At 36.6% G+C, this 11934-nt stretch overlaps 2 long non-coding RNA genes across 2 annotated transcripts; one reads left to right on the top strand and one right to left on the bottom strand.

Moving 5' to 3' along the window:
* Nucleotides 1-3737: 3737 nt before the first annotated feature.
* LOC122080608 lies at nucleotides 3738-5037 on the bottom strand. The gene is made up of 2 exons (XR_006140840.1): nucleotides 4568-5037; nucleotides 3738-4459 (listed from the first exon to the last, which is right to left on the bottom strand). It is a non-coding gene; the product is annotated as an uncharacterized LOC122080608 (long non-coding RNA).
* A 2353-nt stretch (nucleotides 5038-7390) lies between these two features.
* On the top strand, nucleotides 7391-8366 carry LOC122081549. The gene is made up of 2 exons (XR_006141108.1): nucleotides 7391-7530; nucleotides 8023-8366. It is a non-coding gene; the product is annotated as an uncharacterized LOC122081549 (long non-coding RNA).
* The last annotated feature ends 3568 nt before the right edge of the window (nucleotides 8367-11934 follow it).

Here is an 11934-nt window from a genome sequence, read left to right as displayed (position 1 = left end):
ACAAAGAAGGATGTGTAGGAACATGGTTTTATCTCCATCCATGTGGACCAATGTGTTTTCTGTAAAATAATTTTTGAAAGAGATGACTTTGTCTTCCAGAGGAGACATTTGTCATTTTCTATTAAGAGAAGGATGCTAGAGGGTTGGTTGGGGTGGAGCGGATGATCAGGTTAAATATGTCTCCCACTTTGTTTAACACAAACTCTCAATATGATGAAGTGTGTTCTAGTTTGAGGGTGGCCCTTTTATGCAGAAGATATCATGGTACCTGGTTTGCACTGTAAAAATTAATTTTCATGGTATAATACCAAATCTGCTAACTTGGTTTGTTGCCATGGACAAAGCAAATAACTAGGTAAATTGAGCCATTGAAATAGGCTACAAGTAAATGGATTGATTTTTTTTTTTTTTAAATTGTTTAATACTTAGGCTTTTAGTTTGATTGTCTAGAAATAAATAGAAAAGAATAAAAAACATTGTATTTGAAGAGAGAGATGAATCCAGTTGACAGACTCAAGAAACAGTTAATCCTTCAGATATATGATTTTACAAAAGCTCATTCTATAGAATTATGTCCAGAATCAATACATGTACTAACAGATTTACGCAACCAAACGTTACGTACAATATTGGTGATCAGACCTTTAAGACGGGAGGGAGGCTTAGTCTTGATCACAATTTGTAATGAACAGTCCTTTTAATAAATTAATTATCACCGAATTATGGTCTATATATAAACTATAATTTAGCTCAAACTTTCAGTTTCTATAGAGATACGATTATGATTAGGCCTTATCACAAAGATGGACTTAAAGCCATAGATCAAGGTTTAACGTAAGCTCTGTTGGTGAAGGGCACTTGTCCCTAAGTTGGAGCCTACTCCACAGCCAAAACCCTGCTCAAGCAGCAGACCTTGAGACTTAAGAACTTAAAGTAAGTATGAAATAGAGTTCTCTATGATAGGGCTAGGCAGATTTCTCTTGTCCCCATGAAAGATACGCGTCATTGAGTCCTAGGCCATTGGGCATTTTCTCGATTAAGTTAGCCTGGGAGAGCATTAGAAAGGTCAATCAGAAAGTGGGATGGAATCCCCTTGTTTGGAGGACAAAGCTCCAACCACGCCAGACAACTTTTGGATGGAGACTCATCCGTGGGAAAATTCCTTCGGATGAGGAAGTGCGTAAAAGAGAGGTGGTGCTGGCATCAAGATGTGACTTGTGTGGCCATAAGGAGGAGTTGACTTTTCATATTTTTTGTGTTCTTTTGTGACTTCCTTATGGCATGACTTTGTGATTGGTTTGCCATCAAGTTTCCTCCTTTTTAGTGGTTTATGGATCTAATTTTATGGTGGAAGATGAAATCGAAAACAATATCTCTCATAATTCTGTGGGTGAGTGATTTTGTCCTGATTCCTTATTTTGTTTGGATGGAGCAGAATGCTAGGCAATTTGAAGGAGTATCAAAGTTTGTAAAATGCATCTTGGCAATGGTGAGAAGTGAGTTAAGCTATCAATCCTTGCAGTAAATAGGTAATCCCTTTTCTGTTTCAGATCTAATCACTGCAGGGAGAGAGTAGGAGGTCAAATCATAAATTGCACGGAAATATTCTGGTGCACTCCTCCACTGGAATGGATCAAATTAAACATAGATGCTCCCTTCGAAATCCTAGTAAAACATGGGCAGGGGGTTTTCAGAAATGAATTAGCTACAGTGGTTGCATCTTTTAGGGAATACTTTGGTGTTAAGACAAATTTCAAAGCGAAATTTATGGCTCTGATAGGTGGGGTAGAACAAGCAAAACAGCAAGGAGTGATGAAATTATGGATCGAGTGACTTAGTGGCTGTGGTGACTCTCATTCTTAAAGGGATAACTCTATGATATGTTCTTCAAAGATGAGGGAGCATTATCCCCTATCTGAACTCTATAGAATGGAAGATGAGTCACTGTTATCATGAAGCCAATCCAGTAGCTGATATCCATGCAAAATCTGCTGCAAAGTTCGAGATCTTTAGATCTGATGCAAATTTGGCCAACATTTGTTAACTTGGAGCTTGAAGTCGATGCTCTGCAAAGACCAAGGTTCTGTCTCAAATAATTGGCATTAGCTCATTCTTTTAAAGTTTTCTGGTGGTTTCTCTTGGATTATATAGTCTGTTTAATGGCAATGCTGAAGGTGGGCTAGTCTGTCTAGGAGAGATTTTTCCTTGGTAGTTGTGTTTGAAAGTTTGGCAGATTGTTCTGTATCTTTTCTTTTCTTTTCTTTTCTCTTTTTTTTTTTTTATTTTATTTTATTTTTTATTTTTTTTATTTTTATTTTTTTAATACAAATGATCATCTAGTGAAAAAAATAGTGCAAGTTACCCATACGTTATTTGGGTGTGGAGATATTCGAAGGAAGACTAAAGAAGGACCTCATTTTTCTTTTAGTCGATAAATTCAAAATTATAATTGGCAGGATGCTCTCCATGGCTGAACGAGTGGAGCTGGTTAAAACAATTATATGCCACATCCTTATTCATAATTTTTCTATTTATCTATGGCCTACCTCATCTAATGTTATGATGGAAAGGTTGGTTAAGAATTTTATTGGAGTATAGATTTTGAGTTGTCAGGGGTGATAACGATGAAATGGAATGGTGTTTACAAGCTGAAACCAGAAGGTGGATTGGGTATTCATCGGTTGAGGGATGTGAATTTGTCCATGTGCTCTCTAAATTGGCATGGTTTATTAAATTGGATGAGTCACTAGTTGCTTCTTTCTTGAGGGCATTATTTAACCAGTGAAGGAGTTCTAAACATATTTTTCTTCATCTATTTGTCCTGGAATAAAAAGAAAAAAAAAAATTGGAAGTTTGTTGGTTTGAAAGAGAGGTGGGTGGTAGGAGGTGGCACCTCGATAAAATTCTGGGCTAATCTCTGGTTATCTGAGACCATGATTTTGGATTCTATTCGAGTGTCTCTTGGTATGTATGAGAATCTATCTGTGAAGGTTGCTAATTTTCTGATATATGATAGTCAGGAGCTTCTGGATGTTCAATCTATGGAGCCGAGGCAGATCTGTGATCAAGTAAAGTAGTCTTGACCAAGGATGCTTATGCAAAGGCATTTCAATAGCATTGGAATAAAACCTGTTGTAACAAAGGAGGTTGTGACCAATAAATGACAAACTTATGAGAAGGATGTGCTTGCAACAACTGAATTTACCAATTGAGCTCAACCTTCCATTGTTCCATGGAAGTTAACTATAAAATATTGGTGATCAGAACCTTGAAGACAGAAGGGAGGCTTAGTCTTGATCACATTTTGTAATGAACATTCAATCGCAAAATAGCCCTTTTAATAAATTAACTGTCACCAGATTATGATCTAGAAATAAACTATAATTTAGGACAAAATTTCAGTTTCTATAGAGATACGATTATGATTAGGCCTTATCACAAAGATTCACTTAAACCCATAGACAAAGGTTTCAACGTAAGCCCTGTTGGTGAAGGGCACTTGTCCCTAAGTTGGACCAATTTGAGCCTGCTCAAAAGCCAAGACCTTGTCAAGCAGCAGACCTTGAGACTTAAGAACTTAAAGTTAGCATGAGATAGAGTTCTCTCTCTCTCTCTCTCTCCAAGCTTAAGCCATGGTTAAAAAGGATAGCCTCCACTACTACAAGAAATCGTATCAAAGGAAAGTTGGCGTCTACCTTGAATTTGACTAGCTTTTGAGTATTCATGATACTAAATACTAAGACAAAAGTTTTCTTTTATTCTATATAAAAGTTGAGATTGATAAAGCAAAATGAAAAATAGGAGTACAACAGGGTCTGTACAATAATACAATATAGAGGAAAAACCCCAACTTCCAATATATTTGCTATATATATATATATATATGTTTACGTGGGACTAGAATCCCCTAAATATAAACAGTGTTAAATTAAATTAATAATATGGGAACCCTAGGTTTAGGGGATTTAGATCTCTCCCATGCGGGAAAGAGCCCAACGCACATGCGATAGTTGAGAGCCCCTTCGGGTGCGTGTCAAGGTTCTCCTACAGCCGTCATATGTGCACTGGTCACACCCCGTGTCGAAGAGTATCTGAATCCAGTTTAGAAGTGTACCCCAACCCAAGATCCTCCATACTCATCAACAAGCACTGAAGCTCAAGCATCAAGGATAGGTGTACTTGCCACCATGGTTCATCCTGCCTTGCTTCTTTTGTCCATTTTCTGAGCTCATCGGATCGCTTCTTCTTGGCTTCCAGCGTGTTTAGCATCAATGCATATTCTTGGTTGAGTTCATCTTATTGGCTTGCTTCTTCTGATGATTTCTTGAGTTCATCGGATTGCCTCTTCCTGGTTCAACATCTTCGCGGGCTCTCAGTTAAGTTCATCCTTCTTCCCCTGCTTCTTCTGATGACTTCTGGAGCGTTTTGGTTAAGAAACCTTTCTACGAAAGAAATCACACTGGGGAAAGAGAAAACCCAAATCAAGGAATCATCAAGATAGTGATTGTTGACATTGAATAAGGGACACAATCCAAACTATCCTAATTTAACATGGGACTAGGCATACCTTGTGAAATAGGAAGAGTATGTCAAATCCAATCAGCATCATGTATCCCTGGTGTTCACCATTTGATGTGATGAATCGCGTCACTCGCCCTTGACACACAGTGGTGTATAAATGCAAAGCCAAAGTTGTATTTTTACAATTGGGGATATCGGCAATTCGGAAGTACAAAATTTTGTTTTGCACTTTCTTTATAGTTTGTACCTCCATTTCTTTATAGTACAGAAATTCTAGGCGAATAGACATCTATGCACAGAACTCAACAATATTACCTCATAGATCTTGGTCTATATAGAGCTCAAAATTGTTCCACTCAAGCAACATACAAAGAAAACCAAGGGATAGATTACGGTGAGAAAAATAATACTTCATAGTTGAAGAAGATTGAATTCTCTATGAATCTAGTTTGAGAAGGGCAATCCTTATATAAAATACTGGAATCCTTCCCATTTATAGTATAATATCAGCGGTTAGATTATATTAAATGGCACCACGAGAAAAGCACTACACATTAAACAGCACCGAAAAGCACTATGGTAGGTGGAATTTTCCATAAAAAAAAATTAAAGAAAAACAGCTAATATTATTCTAAAAACACCCAATAATCCTTTTAAGAGGCGATATAAACCTTCACATTTATGGAAATTAACTATTAGAGACATTCAAAGGGCTGGTGAGGAAAGTGTGTACAAGAAGTGGAACTAGTTCCATAAAAGGCAACGAGAGCCAGACATCAAGATTTTTTTAGATTTCCTACCAAATAACGTAGAATCCATTGAGATCTTAAATAATTATTATAAAAATATTAGGATAAATATTAATGTATTGCGCTTGTTACTTTAGCTAACAGATGTACATCGTTAATGGATCTTTTGAACGAAACTCGTGTAATGCATGTACTATCTATGGGTTTAGAAACCATTGTATTTTGATGAAAGGGCAATGGTCTATGCTCTCAAATCCTAGCATTTAGGGATATATCTATTCTCCAAAGCCCCATGCACTCTGATACTTTTGGGCTACATTTTTAATATGTATATCCTTGCATTTAGGGTTATGGCTATATGTCTCCCAAGCCCCATATACTATGATACTTTTCGGCTGTATGCAATATTTTTTTCACATAGCTTATAGAATCTGGCTCCTGCCCATTATATTTTAATGAAAGTGCAGTGGTCTAACGAAACCAGTAGCATGCATGATATGATGGTGATAATATGAAGCATAACGCCATGCATGGGGTAAACCATAAATAAAACAAGACGCTTAATGAAACCAATAGCATAGATGATATGGTGATGATAAAATAATGCATAATGACATGCACGGGACATATGCAGATGGCATGATGAATGCATGATGTAGGGTCCTTGATGAGGTACATGCATGATGCAGGACATGACATGGTGCATGACATGGTGCATTTAAGGGTTGAGGATATTACCCAATGGAGTAGGCATACTTTTGAACCACATATATCTTGTGTTGTGTGTTTGTATGTTTTTGCATCTGTGGATATTGGAGTGTTGTGGATGTTTACAATGTAGATTGCACTATCTAATAGACCTGATCACTTGGTCACTGCAAGGTGGATGTACATACGACTGTTTTCAGTTTTCAGAATCAAAGAGAGTGTCAGGAGGGCCATTATCATTTGAGTGAATTTGTGCATGTTTCAACCTGTTTCAACAGTGAAATGATCAACAAAGTAAGTGAGACAATGCCCGAGAAATGTATTAAGAGAATTTCGGAGACCTATTCATCTCCCCACCGCACTTAGTGTCAACTTGCTAGCAATATGAAACACTAAAATATAAGCGGAATGAAAAATAAAGGAAGTATGAAAGTGAAAAAAGCTCGACTTTTTTTTTTTTTTTTTTTTTTTTTTTTTGTGCTAATGGTAAAAAAGAAGTTTATAAAAGGAAAATGGATCACAAGATTAATGCTAGGCATTAGTAAGAAAAGGAAAAAAAAAAATGATACAAAACAACGAGGATTAGAAGAACCATCTTCAACATTGCCAACAGCAAAAACAACTAACGTTAACCAAATAAGGAAAAAATTCTAAGGGATATGGGCAAAGAGCTAATGTTGTGGTAGATGATATCTAGGCATCCATCGAGTTTGTTAGTCTTAATGATACTTTTTTCAATGCGGAGGTGGATACTAAGCGGGATTATGAGTCAACTCTAATGTTGTAGGAAATGGTATGGGCTGAAAAAACATGAGTAAAGTGGTTGTGATAGGACGACCGTAACAATAAGCATATTCATATTTCTATGAAAATAAGAAGGAGAAATCAGATTCAAGAGATTCAGGATGATGCTGGTGGTGTGATTTTGAGACCTGTGAGTATTAGATAGTATACATGTGATCACTTTAAGAATTTCCATAAAAAGGATCTGATGGTTAATTAGAATGGCGAACAACTTAGCATGTACTATGGAGATCATTACTCTAGAGACGAGTCTAACAACACCTCCCACTAACAACACCTCCCACTATTGATGAAGTTAAAGAGATTGTCTTTAATCAATATCTTACCAGTTCTCTAGGACCTGATGATTTCCCTTGTGCTTTTTATCGATCGTGTCAGAATATTGCTGGGGTCGAGGTGTGTTGGCGGTGCAGAATTTTTTTTATAGAGCGCGTGGTCACCAAAGGGGTAAATTATTATTTATTGACTCTGATTTCAAAGGTGGATGGCGCTTGTATGGTAGGCCAATTTCATCCTATTTATCCTGAAAATTTCTTCTTTAAAGTTATTCCTGAGATTTTAGCCTCTCGTCTGTCTCCATTTCTTCCAAGACTGATATTTGAGGGCACGGTGCATTTTAGAAGGGAAAGGTGATCGCGTCTAATATTTGTATGGCGTTGGAGTTGCAAATATGATGTCAAGAATTTGAAGTTAGATATCTAAAAAGCCTATGATATGCTGGATAGGAGATTTTTATTTGACATCTTGTGTAAGTTTGGTTTCTTTCGGCTTCTGATCATCTTCATCAAATTTTATTGTTAACTTGTCTGTCAGTGCTCATCAATGGTGGTCTAGTCAGTTTCTTTTCAGTGGAATGAGATCTTTGTCAGGGTGACCCCCTCTTCTGTCATGTTCATCATTGAAAATGAGTTGTGTAGAGGTTTAAAGTCTCTCAAGGAGGAGGAAAAAATTCATCCATTCTCGGGTCCCAAGAATGTGTCCGCTCCCTCTCATTTTTTATATGTTGATGATATTTTTATCTTTATAAATATGACCTGAGAGGTGTGAAAATTTTGAAGGATTTTCTTGAATTCTATTAAGCTTATTCGAGAAAATAATCATATGGAAAAAAGTAAGATATTCTTGGGTACGATTCATCTTCCTAGGAAAGAAAAACTAAATATCTCATTTGTATCGTGGAGTGCAAGTTTTCCATGCGTTATTTGGATGTGGAGGTTGCTAATTTCCTAATATATTACAGTTAGGCACTTATGGATGTTCAATCTTCGGAGCTGATGCAGATCTATGATCAAGTAAGGTCTTTCCCTATTCCTTCAGTGGTGCAGGCAGACAGAAAGGTTTGGTCGTTAGCTTAATTTAGTATTTATTTGTCTTTGTCAGCTTGGGAGGGGATTCACAATATATATTCTCTGTGTACTGCGGACTCACATTATTTGGCTCATGGGTTTATTTCCTCGTGTTTCAACTTGGTTGGTCCATGGTTGTCTCCCTACGGATGAGAAGGTAATAAAAGGCTCTATCTATATGGCATCTCACTGTAATTTGTAGTAACAGTCAATTGCTTATATTTTTTTAGATTGGCGATTGGATGCTATGGTGTGGTCAGAATTTCTACATTTTTTTTTTTTTTGGTACGGTTGTTGGGGATTCTTTACCATATTAAACATATGAATAACCCTATAGTGTTTAGAATACAAAAATCATCAACCAATCATAAAAAATTAATCATAGGTGTAGTCCCTAAACCAAGAACAATAAAGTATCTCATCTTAAAATACATAACCATATAGATTTACCATATCTATAATAATCAATGGGACAACCATGACATGAACCATAAATGGGAATAAAGAAGTACATGTGTCCCATGAACATAGATCATGAACCTCTGTCCCCTGTGGTTAAACATTACTCCTATGAAGATGATAATGACGAATTACACAAGTGGAGTCCTTCTACTGAGATCTTCTGCAGCCTCTTACTCTAGGGTTTCCTTTCTTTCTGTGCACTTACTCTTGTGACAAAACCGTGCTCCCAAAACCAATAAGGCATTAAGTAAAGTAATGGCTGCAGGGACCGTCAGTATTCTATTTATAATAGAATCCCTAAAACCCTATTCCACTCTCACAATGGAAAGAGCTAGGAGTTTCCTAATCAGAGTGGGTCTATAATTGCTTGGGCCCAATGGATCAATCGGTATTAGTTAAGCCCACATAAAAATCCTAACAATCTCTCACTTGGGCTACACTGATACTGATGTCTTTCCATTGACTCCTGGCCAAATAATCCCAAGACTGAACATCACTCAAACAAACTTTGATCCAATCAATAATCTCTACTGTTGAACAATAGTAGAAAATACACCTCAATATACGGCATATAACTATCTAATGTTACAGACAATAGAAAATTATCAATCCAAATCGCCTGGAAACATATATATATATAAGGAGTTGATATCATACCTGTGATCACATGAAATATACATTTCCTTATAGGTCCTTTCTTGATCTAAAGATCAGCATACCTTGAAAACCTCACAGGTAGAAAACTTTGATATTAATCAACACTTGGCAAACTTCCATTTTCTTGAATTAATATCTTACTTTGGCATACCGCCTATGGCTAACTGCCACTTCCATGGATTTAGGTTAAATACCACCATAAATCACAAACTTTGGCAAACCGCCTGTGGTAAACCACCACTTCTTTGGACATATGCTAAATACCACCATACATCACAAATTCTGATAAAATATCGTCAATTACCTTGGCTAAGCACTGCCAATAAATCTTAACAAGCATAGCCTTTAAACTTTGGCTTTTGCCACCATGATATCATTGGTTAAATGTGATCATAAAATTCTCACTAACCAAGCGTATCAAAAACCTCAATAACACCAATATCAGACAATATGGCTCTTGAGTACTTTGTCGATAAACTTGGATGACATCACCTTTGGGCAAATGTCACCTTTACCCTGGGAAACACACAATTGAACTGAATGTACCACTTTGGTGGGTTTCACTCATTCCTATAATGTTTTCCACATTAGAGATGAATATATGTACAGAAGTATATGCTTTAATGTGTTTCTTACACAATCAGAGACAACACAAACAAATGAAGCATAAATGTACATAAATAATTCAGAGAACATAATTTAAGATAAAATCAATTCAAAATTACTCCAAAGTCATTATAAACTTAATAGGGCAATAAAATTGTTCCTACTTCCCTTCAGTTGTGCTTTCTTCAGCAACAACACCTGTTTGGGTTCCCTGAGAGCTAAAACCAGATCAAGTAACCCTAAAAATCTCAGGTATGAATCATACACACAAAATAACCGGGCTAGAAAATTTAATATGTACACCTAGCAGATAAACTACACAATAAATGTACATCTAGCAAATAAAACATACAAGAGTCACAACCGTAATTACATTCCTATCCTTTGGGCTAAGAATGTACTGGTCCTCTTGTAAATCCAAATTTACTGTGAAAATACAATTACTTTTATCACATGTGAATTTAGAAACCTCTAAGTTATAGTCCTTTCCATACATGTATTTTCTTTAACTTGGGTGACATCACCTTTGGGCAAATGTCACCAACTTTGCTGTGCTTGGAAAAACTATGAAATAATAGGATGTGCCACTTTGGTGGATTCCATCCAATCCTTTCATAACTTCCTAGAACTTTGGCTTTTGCAACCTCTTACTCTAGGGTTTCCTTTCTTTCTGTGCACTTGCTCTTGTGAGAAAGCCGTGCTCCTAAAACCAATAAGGCATTAAGTAAAGTAATGGCTGCAGGGACCGTCAGTATTCTATTTATAATAGAATCCCTAAAACCCTATTCCACTCTCACAATGGAAAGAGCTAGGAGTTTCCTAATCAGAGTGGGTCTATAATTGCTTTGGCCCAATGGATCAATCGGTATCAGTTAAGCCCACATAAAAATCCTAACAACGGTTTCCTTCCTTTTCAAGAATTAATCTTTTGGTGGGAACATATAGCTAATATATCCCCTTTGAAAATGATATGGTTTGCTTCGTTGGTTTAAATTAAATAACAGATCTGGATGGAAGGGAACCGCATGTGGTATGATAATTGCTACAATGTGCCAAGTATAATTGTTAAAGATATGTTTAATAGCCTCCATAAGTTTCCCTTACTAGCTTTAGTTAGATCTGCGCTACACACAAAAAATCATGAAACTATATTGGAATCGCCCAATTATTGATTCTTAAAAAAGTAATATAGATGAGCGCTCTCTAGGAAATCCTAGTAATGTTGGAGTTGGGGGTAATTTTCATCATCATCTGGGGTCTCCTTTGTGATGTCTCTCCTCTTATGAAGGTATCACCACTAATTGTTGGCTGAATTTGCCTTTCTATTTTTTAAGCGATAAGGATTTTTATAACTTTAGAATTGTCATGGATTGAATTGGAGTGCGATTCTCAATTGGCGGTTTGGTTCATTAAAAGGGAATCTATCATGTGGTGCTTTGGACAGAAATGGTTGTTCTCTAAAAGCTACCTATATAAAGGATTGAGTATAAATTATTACTTCCGTGAAATTAACTCGAGGGCTGATGCTTTAGCTAAGCATACGACAACGACAAGGTATTCATATGATTGGTGATTCCTCCGAGTTTTTCATTAGAAGACATTAGTTAGGATACCAAAGAGAAGCTGTAGACACCACAATGATGAGATTAGAACATCCAGAGATGCAAATGGTTAATGTTTTTATGGTCAAGATCACATCCTCATCCTAGGGAGTATACTTTTGCTTTTGTTCTATTATAGGATGGTTAAATTGAATTTAAATGTTTTCAAAAATGGTTAATGGCTTTGACATATATAGAATTGACTAAGACTACCCCATAGACCATAAACCGGTCCTAAATTGAGTAACAAACCTAATTGGACCAAACCTTCTGAGTCAACTCGAGCCAAAGTTGTACAAACTCAAAGCCGACACCGGATGCATTTTGGCCAACTCTATTTGCACACTGGCCGATGTCGACTAATTACCAACTATGTCAGCAAGAGTGCAAATTTTGCTGGAGCCTACGATTTGTAGGGATTTGTCAATCTTTGCCAAATCACGACTTAATCTTGCACCTTGAAACCCAAGGCATGTAGCT

Source organism: Macadamia integrifolia, chromosome 6 (genome assembly GCF_013358625.1).
Source record: "Macadamia integrifolia cultivar HAES 741 chromosome 6, SCU_Mint_v3, whole genome shotgun sequence".
Lineage (NCBI taxonomy): Eukaryota > Viridiplantae > Streptophyta > Magnoliopsida > Proteales > Proteaceae > Macadamia > Macadamia integrifolia.
This window is presented reverse-complemented; position numbering and strand designations above follow the sequence as displayed.